This window comes from Platichthys flesus, chromosome 1 (genome assembly GCF_949316205.1).
Source record: "Platichthys flesus chromosome 1, fPlaFle2.1, whole genome shotgun sequence".
In the NCBI taxonomy this organism is placed as follows: Eukaryota; Metazoa; Chordata; class Actinopteri; order Pleuronectiformes; family Pleuronectidae; genus Platichthys; species Platichthys flesus.
The window spans coordinates 22,023,341-22,044,633 of record NC_084945.1 but is presented as its reverse complement, the minus strand read 5'-3'; positions in this window follow the sequence as shown (position 1 = coordinate 22,044,633).

Genomic DNA, 21,293 nt, shown 5'->3' with positions numbered 1-21,293 from the left:
GTGCTATAGGTTGCTGCTTGGGAACTGGTCAGTATGGGGGTTCACTGGTGTACTACTTACACATGACAGTGTCAGCAGTACATGTATTGATCTTGTATGTGATATCAGTATTGGATCAGAGCATCCTTAGTCTGGATATGTGGACAAGAAAAAAAAATATTTGTTTTCACTTGAGGTGAGATCCTGATCATCAGAAGCTTTTCTTGAGCGATTGAAGGACATGTGAAAAAGACTCTCTGTATCTTGTAACAGAAACAGTTCTATAAAAGACCTTCTCATTATGTTTCATAATGACTGGAATAAAGCTGGACTGACCTAAATACAACAACAGCAGGCTCTGTGCTCTGTGTTTCACCTCTGCACCAATGGCTCATCGGTCTGTCACGTTGTGTGGGAGCTGTCAACACTGACACCCTCCACTAGGTGTGTGTCAGCGATGGATGATGCCGCCTCTTTATTTAACCCACAGTTTTACACTACAGCCATGTTAGGTTAATGGAGTGAATCTGGCTGCTGTGTGGAGGAGGCTATGTTTGATCCGTCCAACCGATGCTGCTGAGATGGGCTCAAGATGGGATTAGCATGTTTTTCCCCAAACATCAGCAGCTTTTTCCTGTCCGTTTGAAAAGCAGGGTTTGGGTGTTAATCTTTGCAGACGCAGGAAGTGGTATAAGTTTCCCGTGATTGATGGATGGACATTTAGTGCATATGTTAGCAATGGAGTGAGATCCATGTGGAAACTGGAAACTGAACCAGGATGTCATGGATGATGAGGGACAGAAGAGCAATTACACACAGAGGATTTAATGAATCCACCAGGGCGACGGGTTTCGTTCAGTTCAGGTGGAGATTTGATTTAGATGATGCAGAATTTTGTAAAATGCAGTGTGGAAATTTCCATGAACAGGTTCAGAGAGGCACAGACATTGTGTATCAGTGGAAGGTTGGGGATCTGGATGGCTTGGTTACATTTCTCTTGGGATGGAATCAATGTAAAGACCTAAACTGAACACTTTGAAAAGGACTCTAGGATTGTGGGTAATTGCTTCAATACTGTTTGCAAAGTACTTTTTGATTAAAGTTTTCCAATACTTTAATTGGAAGCTAAGCTTCAAACACTATTGGCTCCCCCTTAAGCTGTTTACCTTTCTTTTTTTACAAGCTAAGTTTTGTTAGTGTAGTTTTGGCTGTCATTCCTCCTGAAATTAAAAAAAGGTGTTTTACCTTCGACGAGGCACTATTGCTCAGACCTTAACAACAGGTTGTTAAAAAGGTACAAATATTACGACATCTGGGGAAAGGTCAGGGTTGAAAGTTTTGACAGCTTAAAAGAAACTTGAATGTTTTGCTGAAAATGATATATCACCTGGGTTTCTCTACCAAAATCAAAGAATAACACAAATCTCACAGGTTAATAGTTAGAAGATGTGAGACCCAAACTCACTTCTCTTTAGTTGTGATGACGTCCATTCCTCATACTGACATAAGAAATACAACGCGAATATATGACTGTGTGTCCGCGCTCACACAAACCTACATGCACAGGAAGAGATTCATTAACACTATGTACATCGTTTGAAGAAGCCATGTTTGCCTTTGGATAAAAAGGCAGAACCAAAGCAACTTAAGGGATATAGCTGTACAAGCTTGATGCTTCCATAGTCTGACAGATTTAAAGTGTGATCACAACTAGGCAATCACACTTTAAATGTACCTTACACCCAGTGAATGGCTGGATGTGAGTAATCAGGTAGATGTGACAAGAAGCACTGCTGTGATCGCACGTATTTTGTGTCAAGCTTGGATTATTTTCTCTACATGTAATTTAATGAAAAATCCGACCGAGATCAATCACTCCTCATAAACCAGGACCAAAAAGAAAAAGGTCTTGGAAGTGCAAGGAAGATCTTTTATTTAATACATTATTCTAAATGTTTTACATTATTATACATAATGCACACGGATCATGCATTTTTAAAACTGTTCTCCCAATACATGGCTATAGGGCTATGGATGTGCTCCCCATAATAAATGTACCTGGTAGGTGATTTTGAACCTGTCATATATTGTGTCAGAATAATAAGCAATGATAAAGAAAGGGAAAAACAAGAGAAATAGATGAATGAAAGAAAATAAACAATTTGATATTTCTGCAGTGCCACTGGGAACGTCTCTTCTCTTTGCCTTTTTCCATTATGGCTGGATTCAGAGCAGATTTTGACTGCTCTGTAGAAAAGGGAAAAATGTGAGCGAGAACTCACACATCCTCGGGGTGGATGTTGATTTGAAAGGAGAAACAATCCTTTGATGTGAGAAATAAAACCAACCACTTCGCAGCTTCGATGGGAGAATGTCAGGAAACATCCGCCTAATTGGTGTTGTAATCTCCAATGAAGTGGGGACAAAGAGAGAGACAATGCTCCCTGGCCTGCGTTCTCTGATTGGACAGATGATGGGGTTGAAGTACACACAGGCTTCATACCAAACATTTAGCATCGCATTTTCACTGCCACACACCCACAGGCAAGATGGCAGAGTTGCAGATGATGGGAGGGGATTACTGAAGTCAAATAAGAGATTTGAGTAGTGAATAAACCAGTGGAATCTAATAAGATTAATACAAATAGAACTCAACAACATGGTTTCAGAAGTGAAAATCCCATTCATCTTCTGAGTAAGGATTTTTTTATATCGGCCAATACTATTTTAATCATCCAAGGTAGATTTACTACAAGCTACAAGATTGTGAAACAATGTTAAAAAGTCCAGGGGAAGCTACAAATTTGTATATAAACTGGGATAAAAAAAATAAAAAAATACTACACTACCCACAATCCTTAGGTGTGCTCATTGTAAACGTACCGCAAAAATCATACCCGCTCTGATGGCAATGATGGGATCTTTCAGCGAAACCACACCAGGTTGCTACACTATATAAAAACATACAAGACACAAAACTACATCACTGTAAGTCTTTGGAAATAAATCATTCGCAATGGTTTATGGGAGGCGTAGGGTTTCAATTTTATTTCATTGTTGCTCTGAATCAAATGTTTTATGGTCATTACGAATGTTGATACTTAAGGAGGCTAAAACATCTCAGTGCATTATGAAAACACAAATGCAAAAGTGACAACACAGACGCAAAATGTCACAACACGAATGCAAAAGCCAAACAACTGAAACTCAACCACAATGGAAGTGAGTGACAACAGATGTTGAAGTATAGGTGTAGTACACATACAAGTACAGTGTGTTCCCTCTCTGGGTACTCCTGCACTGTAAAACCTCAAATAGACTAGCATATCCCTTTAAGTGGCGACTGATTTATCCAGGTTTCACAAATGACAGTCAATTTGACTCATACATCCATGACCACAGTATGTGGCTTTGATGCAGTTGTGTCAGAGGCCTCGGCCACTGTAGCTGTAACAAACTCATAGTACTAATGGCTAGTACAACTATCAAGTTTTACCCTGTAGGCTAGAACATGCTGTTCTATTTAATGTACTAGTAACATAAAAAAAATCATTTTTCTACATTGATTAAATTTGGATTATTACCCTTCATAAACATTTGGATGTCATTCAGCTGTTTCAGGACCTCCTTCAAACCTCCCCAGCGACTTCAATAATGCAGTGGCTGTTATACACCCATAACATCTTAAAAGCAAGAACAGGAAATCTCATTAACTATTTCCCTGGTTACAGCGAGATACAGTATAGTAATAAAGACCAGCTTGTCCTGCTTTATTGGTATCATCTGCACTGCTGGAAAATGTTTCGGACCGATTTGAAAGTGTCCTGTTATGTAATTCTCCCATAATCCCACATCTGCAGCAGATATTGAAGGCAGGGTCGGCAAATTACACTCGCTGCAAAGCATTAAAGCAGGGTTGATGGTCGCTGGAAATATTTGGGGAATGCATGATGTTAAAAGGACGAACCAGCTTTTTGGGTCATTTGTTCAACCTGAACCGAAGCAGCTTTTACATGTGGCCTCACTGTCATGGGTTCTGATCTAATTCCTAGTATACATTTCAATTCTGCATTGCGGAGCCAGTTCTTACTTACTTTAGCACGACCCAGCTTAATGGTCTCAATTTTTCACTGAGCAGATCTTTCTTATAAAGATACAAGTCATCCACGCAACTGCAATGATTTCCAGGTTTATAAACAGCAGTATTGAAGTAGCGGCATCCCCTCGGTTCCCAGTGGGAGGAAACAGGATGAGCTTGCAGAAAAAAAAGCATGTCAGTGAGGAGAAAAAGACGCTTTGCTGATTTTTCTTACTCTGCAACAATAGAGATATCCATAGTAATTAAGTGAGCCCAATAAAAACATTGATAGTACAGTAATGAAATAAGCCATGTTACGATTGAGGCCTCAGCTTCTTAGAGAAAGCCATTGTAATTGAGGAGCAGTTGTGTTATCCCGAGCTCCATTAAAATTTCATCACACTTGCACATTTCCATGAATGGCATTATTCAGATTATGCTAAATCACATCAGCTTGCCTGCTTGGCAATGCAACATTGCCCATTACAATGACTGAGGCAAGATTCCCAAAGTCCTCGTCCCAAAAAAAAGGAACTGCATGTGATTTTAACAGCATGCTTCATATTCTAAACAGATGCTGACCAGCTACTGAGTCTTGGTCCTATGACTATGTGGAAGACTGAGGGATGACAATACTGAAAGAGGGAGGTTCTACACAAACCTTTGCTTATTTAAACAAATAAAAATACATGTGGTTCTGAAACACAGATGAAAAGCTTAAACTGAACCGACAGATTTTTGCATCAATATGCTGTGGATACACATGTTACACATAATATATTGCGCACTGTGTATGTCAAAACATACACATAGATTCCAAAGCCGTGTTCTATAAAACAAACACTTGTGCATCTCATGTCTTAGTTCACACACAGGGACAATATTCAACTCAAAAACAGCTGCATATTGTTCACACTGCAATGTTGTAACTGCTAACATGACCCATGCAGGCCAAGACCGGCACAGCTTGGCACTGATTTGTTATTGCATGTATCTCAGTTTGCAGTGAAATATTCATCAGGTGGAGGGAGCACCAACCCCCCTGCCCATAATAAGTCATCTGCTAACCCAGCGAGTGTCGCCATTCTTAACCCAGGCCATGGGAACATCATCATGATTATAGCCGTGGTTCCATGATACCTGTGCTGTTAATAATACATGATAAATAGCTTGATGAATGGAACAAAGCAGTGTGTAATATTGGGTGACCCCGTGTTATTAGCACTGAGAGGAGCCATTAGTGGGTTGCCTTAACCTACCTTAATGAGGTCTCCCTGCTCTGGGAGTGAAAGGGACGATTGGTGCATATAATAAAGGAGGAGCAGGAGTAGGCGTTGGTGTGCGGTCGCTGTGTTTCTGCTGCTTACTGCTGTTTTTGTCTGTTCACTGAGGATTGTTGATCCACTGTAAGAGATATAGATGTATCTTGCACTATAGAGGTATCAAGCAAAGCTGGGTCCTACAAAATGATTTACTATGATTTACTAATTAAACTACATCTGACTTTTGAATAGCATTGGTGCAAATATGAATACATTTGCAGGTTTAGACTGCGGCTTGAGCAACTTAATCAGAAAAAACTAAATGATGTAATAAGGGCATAATAAAATACAGAGGAAAAATAAATAATTGATAAAGCCACAGAGAAAGTGTTCACATCACCTCAAGGACAGTAGATAGAATACAGTCCACAAGAAGCACATTTTTTAGGACATGTTCTCAGATATGACACACATTTGTGATATAAGGACCTGACCTTTCTGTAACCACTGACATTAGTAGATGCTTCTTTATTACTGTTTAGAAGATCCATCATTATGTTGTCAAACCAAAACCATGCGGCTGTAACACAACAGCGTCAGCATCTCTTCTGCCATGCCGGCTCTACACTGACATCAATCCAGCTCTGTTACCATAACCCCGCTTCCAGCTCCATTGAGTTATCGTAGCAGTTAGATAGACAGGTTGAAAGTGCAACACCTTGTCCAGGTTGTGTAAAAGAATGTTATATTTCTGTCTCTGACATGAAAGTTGCAGTCAGCAGTGTACTGCACTGTATACGCATGTTCCCGGCGTTAGTTAGGATAAGAATATCAGAGGAAGCCAATCAAAAGCTGAGTATCGTAAGAAGAAGAAGAAGAAGAAAACGGCAGAGTAGGGCAGGTTATATCTGTGTCTGTCTTCCTGATTAAACATATTTCATCTGATTAACAGAACTCATTTAAAAACGGCCTCTGAGGAAATTTAAACATGAAGCGAACGACACAAACAAAAATGTCAGCAGACGTTTCATGACGCCCTGCTGCCTGTGCTGCTCGCCAGCAGCTCGGGTAGTGATGGTAGTTCAGCACCCACACCAGTATGTCCTCCCTTCCCCAACCCTGTCAGATGGTGACAGATATTCTGCTTCATGTGTAACAATTTAAAGTGAAGACGTCAACCACAGTGAGAAGATTTTAATGGCTGAACCTTGTAAATCATGTTAATAGCATACAGTAAAGCTATTTATTCATATTTATAATATTTGCAATCTGTAATATTTCGACAGTCATGATATTGGCAAGCAATGATGCGAAATCTGTTAGAAATTAAGTGACAATTTGCCCATTTCTGGTTGAACTAAATATAAAAGAGTAGTATCAAATGTCAATGTTTACAACATTTATCCTCTGTTGGATGGGTTGAAAAAAATAATGAAGAATATACCCAACTGGCTACAGAAGTGGCAGCCTGTGTTCCACTAGAGAACAGAGTCATGTTGAGTAGCTTGATGCATTAAAAGCAGCTGGTTTCCTGCATGTTGATGCTGCTACACAACTAAAAAAAACAATTACAATCAAAGTCAGACATATTGAATTCCTATTCAGGTATGCATTTGATGTTCTCTATTATGTCGATTATAATTTGGAAATAAGAATCATATATTGTGGTGATTAAATCGTTATATTACGATGATAGAGGGAACTACTTACTGAAAGAGGACACGTTACCAAGTCAAAAGCAATTTTACATTTACTGTTATCGATCAATATTTATTAATTTTAGTCGTCTAACTGCCTTGCTGGAGGTTTGGGTTCAATACAACGCTGGGTCAATACTGGTGCACAGCAGCCACCTATTAACTCCATGAGTGAGCCCATTGCCAAGTGTTAAATAAACTGTGTTGTAAGCAAGTTTATAATTAATGATTAAATATGCTTCATTTTTTATTCATTTTTGAAATAAGATGAGTAAAAATGTTAAGTTGTATTTACTGACCCCTGATCATTCAAATGTATTTACAGCTGCAGGAGGACAGATTGTTTCCTGTGGGGAGCACAGCTCAATTCATGTCTGCCACAGTGGAACAAAATATTCCTCTCACTGCACCGTTCAACACTACAGCTCTATCAACACATTACCATTCTCTCAAGTCTAACAAAATAGTTAATGTACCTGTCAAACGCATATTAAAGGCAATGTCTTTAGCACCCTGGAAGAAAAAGTAGAAGTCGATACGTAGAAACACGGGAAACAAAATTGAAGAGAGGAAATATTAGAGAAGCTTGACAAGGGATGGCATTTCTCCAGCTGATGTTAAGATCAGCAACACTAACAACTGGATACCTGCAAATAAAAATGCCCTTTTCCAATTGTCAGAAAACCCACTTACCCCCAGTAGCATCAAGCTTTTGTCTGCGATGGGAATGGATACAGTAGACACAGGTTTTAATCAGCTCCGGCTCCAACCGGCAGTGATAGAAACACGACACCCAGGTTAATGTGTTAATTTGGCAAGACAGCGAGGTAAAGAACGTGCCTCAGGTGTCGGTACATTTGTATCATAGAGGCAAACTCCTCTAATGGTGACGGGAGAGAATTCAATCGTCTTTCTAGTGGGTTTAACTGTAATTAAAAAACATGGGCATACCCGCTAATTTTGATTTAAGATTAGATTAGATTCAACTTTATTGTCATTGTACAGTACAAATACTTATACAACGAAATGCAGTTTAGCATATAAATAAGACGTACAACAGAATGTATGGGAGCCAAACAAAAGCAGTGCGTGCAGGCGCCATGATGTAATGTTTTAAATATACGGAGCCATAAAGCTAATTATCTGAGTCAAATTAATTAGTGTAGCTGCTTGTTAAGGCACTCTTTAAATAAGGGGAGGGGGTGGGGCAGGGCCTCCAGCACACAAAGGAGGGAGAATGAACCAAAACACTTTCAGCCACGCTCCGACCCAGTACTCCACCCATCAATAGAAATGACAGATGGCCGGCAGAGAATGCAGTAGATTAATTACTGTACGTGGATTTGTGCGTATATAAGTATTTGTGTTTATCTATATACAGTTTGAGTAGACACTCATGTTTCTTTATGTGTGATTAATTGTGGGCACAAAGCTTCCACCACAGTGTTTGCAGGGGTTCATGCTACACACCCACATTTACTCACAACCTTTTTACTGCTAGCTTTATCTAGTTTTCTATATTAATTTGTCAATGCACAGCATGTACTTGTGTTCACTTATTATTTTCAAAAGACCAACTTTACTTTGCCAAACTGGAAATTAACGGCTGTCTCCTTCAGAAAGACACACCAAATAAAAACAGACACGGACGTGACAAGTGTGCAAGGTGACATGCTGAAAGTATTGTTATTGTTATTGTTTGAGGTATTATTTTCTGGCAGAGACTTCCATTTCTTCTCATGGGTGTCAGGTGATTGACAGTAAGTACAGCATGAAATAATGTGCCCACTGAGATGAAAACCCTAAACTCAGCCACAGAGAAAAGAGAACGTAACAAGATGGTTGAAAAAAACAGACGTTTAAAGCAAATTAAGGCATCATATTCACTGTGATAAATTGTCTATCCTGGGCTGCTTCCCAGCCAGTGGAAGTTTGTTTTCTCAGCAGAAAAAAATAAATGGAAACAAATGAAGAGAGACATTTTATGCAGTAACACAGTGTATTCTAATGTAAAGACTAATGGGTTTTTTTAATCCCATTTCACTGACTTGTAGTTTTTTCTATTTATTTTACCTTTATAACTTTTAGAATCTATTTTAATGGAATGTCATTGTTAGCATTTTTTTGTTTTTATTCCCATGCTCGTGCTATGGTCCATAATGTTTTTACCGTCTGCTGCAGTTGGAGCATCAATGCATTCAAGTGAGAACACATCTTATATTGTACACTTATTGTACCACTCTGAATCTGTTGCGTGTGTGAGTCACCTTCGTGCACATGCACGTGCACACCCGTTACCTCCATAGGTTGAATTAATTCTGGGTGAAACGCTGATTGACTGATTGACACTAACTAAAACACTGCATTACCCCTGGGATGTTGGACTATATTTTTTGGACTACAGAGGGACGACCTTTACAGTAATGACTGCGACGTGCACCACGAGATGGACAAGGATTCTTTAGGGATGATCGGAATCAGAAGAAGAAGAAGAGGAGGAGGAGGCAGGAACATTACTTGTCAGTCATGTGACAGAGCCTCATTACACTCACACATCACCAAACCAGAGACTCTCTCAAGTGTTTATTACACTGGGCTTCAGGGAGAGATCGATCAAAATGACAGCTGTTAGCTCCGTGCCTGCCGAGAGCCGAGTTGACACGAGCACAGTTGACGCTCCTACACGTCTACCTTAACTCATTGTGTTCCTCGGTGTGATTCTATCGTAAAGCTTTGTTATCTGGTGACATTAGGTCTTCTGCCGATTGCATTTTTATTTTACAAGAGAAGAGAAGATAGAGTCGAGAGGAGGATTTAAAAAACGATTGAACATGAAGAGCTGCATAAAGAAAGAAAGAGATCTCTAGCAAACTGTTTGGTTTGCTATATATCTTGCTGTATTTCTCACCTTTACTCTATTTCTCATTTCTTAAATGTAATTTAATGAAGTTATCTGATAAGAGTTGGTTGCTGACAAAAACGATTCCAGAATACTGTAAAGCCTTGTGAAAAAAGAATACAGTACAATAAATATGACTATTCTGTAAATAAATATCTTTAAAAAGGGTCAAATTGTCAGTTACTAACAGATACAGCTCTTAGCATGATAACTGTTGGCTCTCCTCTTCGTTCAGGGACCCTGCACTACACTGCCCATTGCAAGAAGATAGAAGATTGGGTCGAGAGGAGGTTTTAAAACAATGGCACGTACAGAGCTGCATAATAAAGAACAAAGAAAGAAAGAAAGATCTGAAGCTTATGCATGTTTTTTTGTTCTAAATTGTGCTGTATTCCTCAGATCTATTCATGTATAAATGTAAAAAAAAAAGATATGGACGTTAATGTAAGAGAAAAAGGGAAAGAAACAGTAACAGTGACTCTCAACAGTTATCAGTTACTGACAGGAAAGATAGATACTCAAATTCAGAACACGATAAAGCCACTGAAAAAATTACATTACAAACGAGATTCTATTCTGTAAGCAAATTAAACGGGGTAATAATTGAATTTGCTACCAGATGTAGCCCATGACATGACAACTGAAGTCTCCCCTCTTCATTCACAACACTATATTTTGCAAGTCTCAGTGTGCTGCACCTCCCAGTTGGTCAAAGAAATGAACAACTGCAACACTTCCTCGTACACTCCTGTGTTGTCGGTCTGTGGGGAACTCGCAGCGTAGCACAGCTGTTAAGTACTTTTAGCAGCGCCATTGTTCAGTGAAACAAAACAGTCCATTCAGCTTGGCTGGTTTCCAGAGCGCTCCTATAGCGGCCAAATGTTTATCATTGTTTTGACACTGCATAGGGCAGGTCAGCATGGGGTATGGCTATACATAGATGTGTCGGGTTTGTGAGCTGGTGAGAGAGAAAGAGGTAGTAAAAAAAAAATTAGTGCTACATTGTAACAGGCTATTTAGCATACACTCTCTCTCTCTCTGTGTCGGACAATACAGGCTTGTTTTTTCAATGTAATTCCTCTTGGGGCTGGAGAGGCGCAGCAGCAGCTCAGTGATGGTGCAGTAAAAAGAAGGTCTTTTAAAACCTCAGGTGTCTTTGTGTTCTAAGTGCTCACAAAAACACCTTTTTATTAGTGTCCGTTTGTATAAAGCAATCATCCCCCCGCTGTCTCGGACTGGCATTTCCCTCTGCCCTTGAAGCTCCAAGAAACCAGTTCCGTCTTTGGCGAAGCAGTATAGGGACAGAAATTGAAAGGTTTCACATTATCTGTTTTGACTGCAGTCCGATAGCTGCTGCTGCACTAATTGTGCCTTCCCCTCTCTCCTTACCCATTTCATCTCTTCATTCTGGCAGTGTGCACAGCCAGGACAGTTCTGCTTTATTCTAATTGCATACTTTCGATTAAAAAAGCTTGTTTTCCTTGATTACTTTGATGTTGAAATGGGAGCAGGGGAGCAATTCGCATTCATTCGGCAGTATGTTTTTCCCCTCCGCTCTTTTGTGCTAACAGCAGAATTCCTATTTATATATTGGCAGTGGAACTAAATTACTGCAAACATCCCTATGGGCCAGCCAGGCATAACAGATTGGGAGGGACCTGTATTATGTCAGTGCCCCCTACTGGCCGCCTTTGGAGGCACACCATTATTGATGCAATGCACGTATGGCAACAAGGGCTGTTATAAAAACACATGAGGAATGGGCTCCTAGATTCTTTACTGGTATAATGGAATATTTGCTTGATGAATCCCTCGTGACTGGGATTCCTCTGCCAGGAATGAATCACATTTACCTCCACATTTTATGCAGTTAGCATCTTTACTCAGAGACCTCACTGCCAGTCCAGGAGGCTTCATTGTCAACATCGATGGTGCATTAATTTGCAAAAATGGAATTTTTTTTTTTGCAAGGCCTATAAGTGCTGTAGAATTCTAGTTACTACAGAGATCATACAGTTTGGGAAAGAGACATCAGACCAGATAAACGTGGAAGACATTGTTGTGATATGAATCAAAGGGCGAGGGAGTGACATCTTTAAAGAAATGAAAATTTAAAAGAAAGAAGTTCCTAAAGGGATATAATAGTGCAAGATAGGAGGGAGGATTACTTATCTGTGGCTAAATGCTACATGTGACAAGGTTTACTTAGGAGCTCAGGGCTCGAATGTCTGTACAGCAGAAAACCCGATCAGCCGTGTATCATTCATGCCCTTCATAGATGTTAACTCACCAGAACACAGGGGCAGGTTTGCAACTCAAGGCGTGGGTTGACTTCCCTGCTGGGATGAGAGCGTCTCTCCCTTGAGCCCCCACCCCACACTGCCACAGCACTTGCAAAACATCAAGGGGCTTTTGCTCCTTTCATATTTCAGGCTCTCTCCTCTCACAACAGTGGGGATGCAAGTTGCGCAATTGTGCACAAAATGCAACAAACATAGTGCCATTGGGCTATTAGCGCTCAACTACAGGTCAATCAGGAGTGTTTCAACCGCTGCGAGCTCAGCCGGAGCAAATAGCTGGGAGATTAAAACATATCTGTTTCTCCCAAAAGACAAATAGATACTGACAGACAAAAAGAATCAAGAAGGTGAAAGCTCTGCAAGCACCGAGCTGTAATTACTGGAGGAGTAGATAAGATCAGCAGGATGGTGGAGCAAACAGGTTATGCTATGCCATATAGAAATGTTCCTCGCATCAATTCAGAATTTGTATGTTTCTTTGGAGGTATTGTCATTTTTAAGACCTAGAAAAATTGCACTGTTATCAAGTAAATCTTGTAAAAGTGAGATAATTTAAGTCTTTTCTCTAGGAAGCAAATGTCAAACTCTAAAATGTCAAAATAAGTTCATATTAGCCTGAACACTGAACAACTGCTCTTCACTTCAGACTCTAACTACTGAGTATATGAAAGGATTTTAAATAGTTTTAGAAGCATTTGTAATTATTATTTGCATTATTATAGCTTTTTTTCTTCTCAACAAAAAAACAAGGCAGCTCAGTTGATTTGAATGGGTGTTTAGATGAGCACCTCCCCATCATGTCAGAGCCTATGCCAGCTGCAACTTGGGACGAGGTTGTTTGTCTTCATTAGCATCCAGCGTTTCTTCACTGGTTTTCATTTGCAAGGTCCCCTCCTGTATTTGTCAACCGCGGCGAAAGGGCAGAGACAACAGAATCTGGGTCACGCTTTAATCGTTTTCATGCTATCTCTACCACTCTGCAAGGTGTTTGTCGTCTATTAGCTGAGGAGGAGACTTTCCCACACAGGTTTTTTTTTTTCTCAAGCAGCTGGTGCGGCCCCGGCCCTGCCAGTCTGGGGAATGGAGGGGGGGGGGATCTGCAGATTTTGTTCCCAAGCATTCCTCGATTCCCACCTGCGTATGACCACAGCATAATGCTTTCCTTGAAAACAGGCTGCAATGAGATCCAGATGAGGTGAGTTTCGCTCAGTTCTGCAGAGTCAGGTATCTTGCACAAACACACACACACACACACTTAGACACACACATAACTGTACACATGGAACTTTCACAAAGCAGCTCTCAATAATAATAATAAAAGTGTCATATTTTAAAGGGCAGTTCTAGGAATATTAAATCTCTCAGATCTAAAATGTTTCATGTGATTTCATTGTAACTGTATATTTTGTTTCATTGTAAACATGTCATATATAATATTTTTTATTTTTATAGCATTACAGTGGAGCCGGGTACGTGCTGCTAGTTAACTTATTTTCCCCAAAGTCTGGTGGCAACACACTCTCTTTGGTTCTGGCAGCATGTAACGTTAGCTACCTCAAACTCGAGTTGACACGAAAACAAAATACTAGAAAGCTAAATGGTCTGAAGTATTTCACATGAAAGGGCCCCGACACCGGGACGTGCAGCAAATGTTTGAAAAGTATTCTGCGTGAGGAAAGGAACACAACAAACTTAATGAAGCACCTGGTGATACATTACAAAGGTTGGAAAGCAGAGGGATGGCACGTGTTTGACTGTTTGTGTGACATCCTGATAAACATGAGCTGGCCGTGTGTGCGTCCCTGACTCCGGCTGTTAGGAGATTAATGACGAGTTTGGAACTGGGGTGTTTTTCTGTATTTAACACTGAAACTGTTATTAAGTGTTACATTTTAATTTGCGTTTCATTTATGATGTTAATTCTATATCTAAATTTGTGAAAAATGTAGCACTTATTTGTATAAGCCCTATGAGACAAATTGTGATTTGTGAATATGTGCCATACCAATTATATTTGATTGATTGATTATTTATATTCGGTTATTTAAGAATACTGTTATGGTGAATGTGTTAAATTTTAACTTCCAATTTGCCCTAGCAATAAGAAAAAGACCATCAATTTGTGTTTTTTCAAAAGACAGCGTTTAGGCCTCGCAAAGCCTCAAAAGTTTCAATTTAGCACTGGTATCATAAAAAAACAAAACAATACCAAATCTGTCCTCATGCACATGAACCATTTGGCATCAGGTCACCCCCACAGGCTGAGTGAAGGACGGTAGTAGGATTATTGCACTTGTATGAACTTATATAATGGTTAAATCCATTACACACATAGGAGATCGGCCTAATCGTGCACATACACAGTCGTCAATCTGCTCGGCAGAACACCGCCGGTGCATAATCATCACATAGTGTGACCTCTAATTAAACTATGAAGAGTAACTTTGTGGAGGAACCGTCTCCCTCATTTCATTTGTGTGTATGTTTGCCGGCTACAGAGAGAGAAACGTCCCCGTCAGCAGTTTAATGAGCCTCTCACCTATTGTTTCCAGAGCTGTTTCTGTGCAACCGCATCTCCATGCCTCGCTCACAACGGAAAAATGACTGCAGATAGTGCTCCCGGTGTGTAAATTGCCGTGATTAGCAGCTGTGATTTAAGCTCTTTCTTAATTAACCTTGTTCTTTAATTCCCTCCCCCACTAGTTTCCAGGAGAGACAATGGAGACGCAGCGCCGACTGATCCTGGGACTGAGCCGGTTCTGACGACAGGGTGACAGAGATATGGTGTATCTGACTTTTGAGCACACTAACCAAGTCGATGAGATAGAGGGAGGAGATCATCTTAAATCCTTAACTTGATTTCATCTATTGGTTCTCTACAATTTAATGGGTAGGTGGGTTTTCTGTATATGGTGGTTTAATTCCTATAGAGCAGCTATCAGCGACATGAGCTCTGTTTACATGTGCACACTACTGCAATTACAGTGTATAGCTGAGACTGTTAATCTAATGGATATCTCTGTGGGTCTGTGTGTTTAATTCCTTATTTTCCCTGAATCAATCATTGATTTTTACTTTAGTATTATAGCAATCTCTGCTTAATATACACTAATTTACAGTCTCGCTGCGGAAAGAATCTGCTTGGCAGTAGGTTGAAAAGAAGGAAAATAGAGGGGGAGTGTCAAGATAAATACCAAGAGCATGTAGTAGCTGTCGGTTCATGAGAGGAGCTGTGTGCTCAACAATTCTTGGTTGAATAGCTGGAGGCAGGGCATCAGAATCAGGTCAGTCTGTTTACTGATCAGCCCTGAGCCTCCAGAGAGCCAGTGGGCTAACAGTGCTGTGAAGAAGAGTGGGGAGAAGGTACCAAGCGCCCTGGGCCAAACTCAGCAGCAGCATAATTTCTAAATGCAATGACCATAAGTCAGGAAACTTGATATTTGTGGGTTAAAGTGGCAATGCTGTAAGTATTCATGATGTGCATTACAAGAGTGGTGCTCAGGTTTAATGGATCAGAGCTTCAGGGTAGTGCAAGTCCATCATAACATACAGGCTCAGGCCGAGTGTAAACTGTGCATAATAAAATAACATATAAACAACCTTAACACCTTGTTTCCACAAAGCTCTGGGTCGACATGTGAGTCAACTCTGATATTCTTCTGTCCAGAATTTGCCTCCATGTACGTAAAAAAAAAGCACTTTACGAGAAAAACCGTATGTGAGAGAAAGTTATCATCAAAACAAATTGCATACACAGCCTTTTCATTCAATTGTTTCACGTTGTTGATAGTAAACGGTGTAATTGTTAAAATAAATATAAACATGTCCAGTTAAAGTTAAAGATATAATATTTAACAATTATTCATTGAAATGTCTTAAATGACTAGACCTACGTTATATATTTTGTTAACTTGTGTACTTGAATTATCCAAAGTGCTTCCAACAATGTTCAAGTGCAGTGAAATTCACAATTGTATTCAAGGATATGGAATGTTTCATTTGAGTCTCCTTTTAATTGTGTTTTATTTGTCGCTTTGCATTTCTCTGCTTTTACTTTCGGGGGAAATGATAGATGATGATAGACAACCCCTGACAGCCAGTTTGCCGGTCAACTGATTTGTTTTTCTAAAAACGTTTGGTCACTCATATATAACAATACATATATTGATAATAATATAATCAATATAAACAATGTGCTTTTACCACCAATCTTATAGCAAAGTATAGATCCAGCTTTTGACTGGATATTATCCAAGGATTATTTTCACTTCCTTTAAACCAGGCAACTAAAAACCACTACATTGGTGAAGTATTTAAGTCACAGAGAAATTAAACACACTTTTTCAAATTTTCAAGTTTTAATCCTACGTCTGTGTTAATTTATCCCTCATCTCTTGTAACTTGCCATATATCTATAAATAGTTGTTTTCAGATCAATGTGTCTCTGTCTCTTCCTTCTTTAAAACAGAAAAATATATATGCTCTCAGGGTTGGTTTTATAAATGTGTCCAGACTAATGTGATGTTTTTCAGGTGAGCAGCTAACTTCACCATTCTTATTCCAAAAAACAAACAAGGCAACCAACAGTATTTACCAAAACACCAGTATTCTATAATTCAGAGTTCACCCTGAATGGGCTTTAGAGAAAATTATTTGACCTTGTACGGGAGAGAGTGACGGCAGAAAGCCGACAGGTAAAGACATGCAATGTTCAAACTACTGCATTCCTTCACCACAACAGTCAAAGGAAGGAATTCTGCACACCTGACCGGGAACGTTCAATAAAATTCACTCAGGGATCAAAACATCTCTCTACAGACGGACACAGATCACAGAGTCAAATGTTCTAGCAAAAAAGGTTAAGTTAAGGTGGTTACACACATTAGCAGAGAAAGGTGAAAGAATCAAAATCACAGCGTCTACCATTTTTACAAGATGTTCATTTTCCACCCTCCTTGTTCACACCACCAACCAGACATGAGCTTGGAAAGATGGGGGTTTGCTGTTTCCTGGGATGTAGTCCCCACTAGTGGCCAGTGGGTGGGTCACGTCTTATGCCAGGTTGACATTATAGCATTTCTATCCCAATTTGCCACTTGCTGAGAAATTTTAGAACTCGCTGACGAGACCCAGATCTTTGCCAAATCTACGTTCAAACAGAAGTCTTCAGACGCTGTGTGTGAACAGAACAAAGATGCGATCTGAGCAGCTCCCTGAAACGTTGAGTCCTCTGACTAGATTTCTAGCAGGCTACATTTGCAGACAACTGGTGACATCTAAAGCCAACAGTTTAGAGACCAGACACAAACAGTTTCTCTTGAACGGTCATTAGTGTGTGACCCCCCTGCTGGCAGTCTACTGTTTTAAATGATCTCATAATGACTGACAACCACAGGACATAAAGTCGTGTAGTGTGAACTGCACAAAGAGCCAAACATTTAAAAAGTTGTGTAATCTGAACTTGGATGCAACATTTACCTGCTCTTGTACATCTATAGAAAATAACAACTGGTTAAAAAGACAGGAATGTCAGGGGTTGCCTGGTAAAGATGGACATTTTTAACAGTTTAGTTGATTTATAGTGCACATCTCATGAAATAATATGATGCTGTGCTAGTAGAGATATTTCTGTGGTCAGGAGGGATGAACAGAAACCAATAACTGCTTCAGTGTACAAGTGGATATGTAGCTATGGTGTTAACCATTCCCTTAACATGTTAATAGGGTAATGTAATATTTCAGTGCTTATGGGTTTACTATGGAATTGCTCTCACACCTGCTATGTCATATCAATAATCTAGGCAACAAGAGTCTCCACAGTCCTAATTTACTCGTTTAGGTTCGAGGAGCAGTGACTCATTTTCCAGATAAAGATTTAAAATGATCCATTTTTCTCCAGCTCCACTTCGGGATTAATTCATTCTATGGCCATGAAACAGTTCGTATCTACTGATCGCGGGAACGTATGGATGTGTGTCTGTGCAAGAAGGTGCTGATTATTCCTGTTAGAATGGTGTTGTGTTTCAGGCACAGTAACAGCAGTGTCATCTGCCAATGTTATTTCATGCTCAGTTGGGTGTGAATCAATTTCATTCCGGGGAACAATTACTGAAGATTGCAGATTTTTTTTTTTCCCCTTTCCTTCCAATCATAACATTTGAATCAAATCATTGTGCGCTGCTCAACATAAAGTGCCAGAATCAAAACACATCAGCCGCTCGCTGCTGTGATCATGTGACGCTCATGTGGCTGTTTGCAAACTGCCACGTTTGTTTCTGTTCTCCTCAATTTAAAACCATAGAAAAAGATTCCCCCAAAGTGTTTTACCCTCTCTTTTTCTCTGGGTCAGTAAATACCACACGTGACCCTGGTGAACTCTGACTCAGAGCGTTTACATTGTTGGGGCAGGGTTGTCAAACAATACGCGGGATGGATGGTAGATAAAGCCTCACACGTTCTCCCATTACTCACTTAAAGAATGTCGACCCTTCAGCGATGGACAGGCAGTCTGGATCTCCGAAGCCTAGTTGGGCCAACTCTGACAGTTATTTCTGGCCCCGGTCTTGGAATGAGGCAGGCCGGAGGATGGGGAGGGATGGTGGGGAAGAGGAGCCATGCTTCAACAGTTAAAGAGGCTGATCAGTTTGAGGTTGTGCAGCTTTCACAAACGTGGAAGTGTCATTCAAGACCGGCTACCTCAAACTGGAGTAAAGGGTCCATCCATGGATCACTAAACAACACAGACAGGCCCTCTCCAATTAGACCTGGCTGCGATGTATCCACTCCATCTTCCACTGGCTTTTAGTTAGACACGGGCGGGAGTACGTCAGAGTTAAGATGATGGTCAATATATTTACACTGGAAACACTTAAAGGTCACCACCAAAGTGTTAAAGTCGGTGGTTGAATTTTGTTGTAAATGATAAGAAATAAAATGTCCACCTGCCTGCTAACAGGGAGACATTAAAGTAACGCGGTGCACTAGGTAAATGCTTTGTTAGTAAAACTTTTATCAAATGGATTATTTACTTTTCGGGTATTTTTATTGTGCTACATCCGACGGAGTTGAAATATTACAATAAATAAGTCCCTAATTAACAAGAAACAAGTTGTGATATTACAGGAATAAAGTAGAAATCATAAAAAAAGTCATACATCTATGAATGTAATGATGTGAATGATGACAAATTTTGAGTGGTCAAAATATCGACAGAAAGTTGAACATTTTCTGGAATGAAGTTTTAAGGAATGAGTATTGTGCAGCATTACGTTACCTTAAACTTTAGATTTCACAAATAACATATTTAACCTTACACTAATCAGACTTCTATTTAGAAGAGGAAATGTTTGGCAGTGGTCGACTGTATCGTTGGTAATGTATGCATGGTATTCAAATGGACTTTGTTGTTCTCCAAGAAACAATTAGATTGAAACTGAAGAACCGAAGAATGACAACAATCATCTGTGTGTGGGCGGGGCCTCACATACGCCATCACACGTCATCTGCCTTAAAGGCGTGAATAGTGATCTCTTCAAACGGGAACACAGAGGGCGTGATATCTCATACATTATGTGTTGTAGTCATAACATTTCGTTCTTCTGTTTGCTTATTTGAAGAAGAACTTTTGATTTATTTATTCTCGTAATATTGTGACATTCCACTATTACGACATTATTCTCGAAATCTCAAAATTTGTACCCTTATATTCCCATAATACTCTGTAGTACTGAATAATAGAGTTCAGTGAGATAGTGTTCAATTTAATAGCTGAGAGATTAAATGTCTGCAATGAAATGTTTTCTGAAACTGAGTGACGAATCCAATAATTGTCATCGTACCTGGCAGAAAGATTATCTGATTTAGTATTGTGTCTTTTCTTTGTCACAAAGAAACACCTGGGAGAGAGTGTGTGCACACAGCATACACAGATTTCCTTCTTTCATGCCTTGTGAACTACTCATCCCTTTCCTGTCCATATCACACAGATACCCGACCACTTTCTACAGGGCTGCAATCATCAAACCCTGATTTTCCACTCAGGTCTCCAAAATATCCAATTGAAAAAAGAAGAAGCTATTTCTGAAAGAGGCACAAGAGCATAAAATGCACACAAATAACACAAGAACAAGAATCGATAGAGATTCTGTTTTTGTAACATTGGGGTTGTGCGATGTGGTGTATTGTACGGTACATCAACCTTCCACCCACACTTTGCAGATCTGAACAGACACTAGGCTTGTTGTTTGTCGTGTTGCCACAGCAATATTTCTATTTATCCTGTGAGACAGCTATACAAATAGATGAAGTGCAACAGCATGACATTTTCTGTACTTCAATTACTTTGCGGGGCTGGGCCACGTGGGTTAAAAGCCAACAAACCATAACTTTCCCTGACATTTCCTCCCCCCACAGTGATGGTTGATGGATTCTCCCTGACAAAGCATTCATTATCGCAGAGAACAGAGAGTGCACTAAAAATCTCTTCTCTTTTCTTCTCCCCTCCATCCTCTGCCTCCCCGTCCAAATCGAAATGATCTCAGCTGCAGGAGCAGAATGGACTCCGCGCACAACATCAGAAAGGGGGAGAAGAAAAATGTTAAACCGCTGCAGGATATTCACTCGGAATCAGAAAGTATATCCTTATTGACGGGCAGCCATGATGGTGCAGTGGGCAGATGGGCATATCAAATGGAAACAACTGTTCATTGCCAGCTCGGATTTGATCCTGCTACAATGAGAGAGGGGCTGCTATGGAAATGAGCTATGATGGGATGCCATTGAAGATTAGCTTTTATCATTTATCTCAGAGTTGAATGCAGAGAGGCTCAGTAGCACAAGATGTATTGAGACTCCGTACGTGGCAGTGCCCAAACACCCCACCCCCACCCCCGAAAGCCCCCTGGAAGAAAATAACTATAACCACTTACGTTAATCATGATCAACGAAAAAGATTTGTAAAGGTGGAAACAATTTTTGTATGGGACTATTTTACAATCAAGAATGCATAATGCAATATCTTTACAAGCCAGAATTGAGTCTTAATCATATGTTATATGGATCCAAATTCACAATAAACAT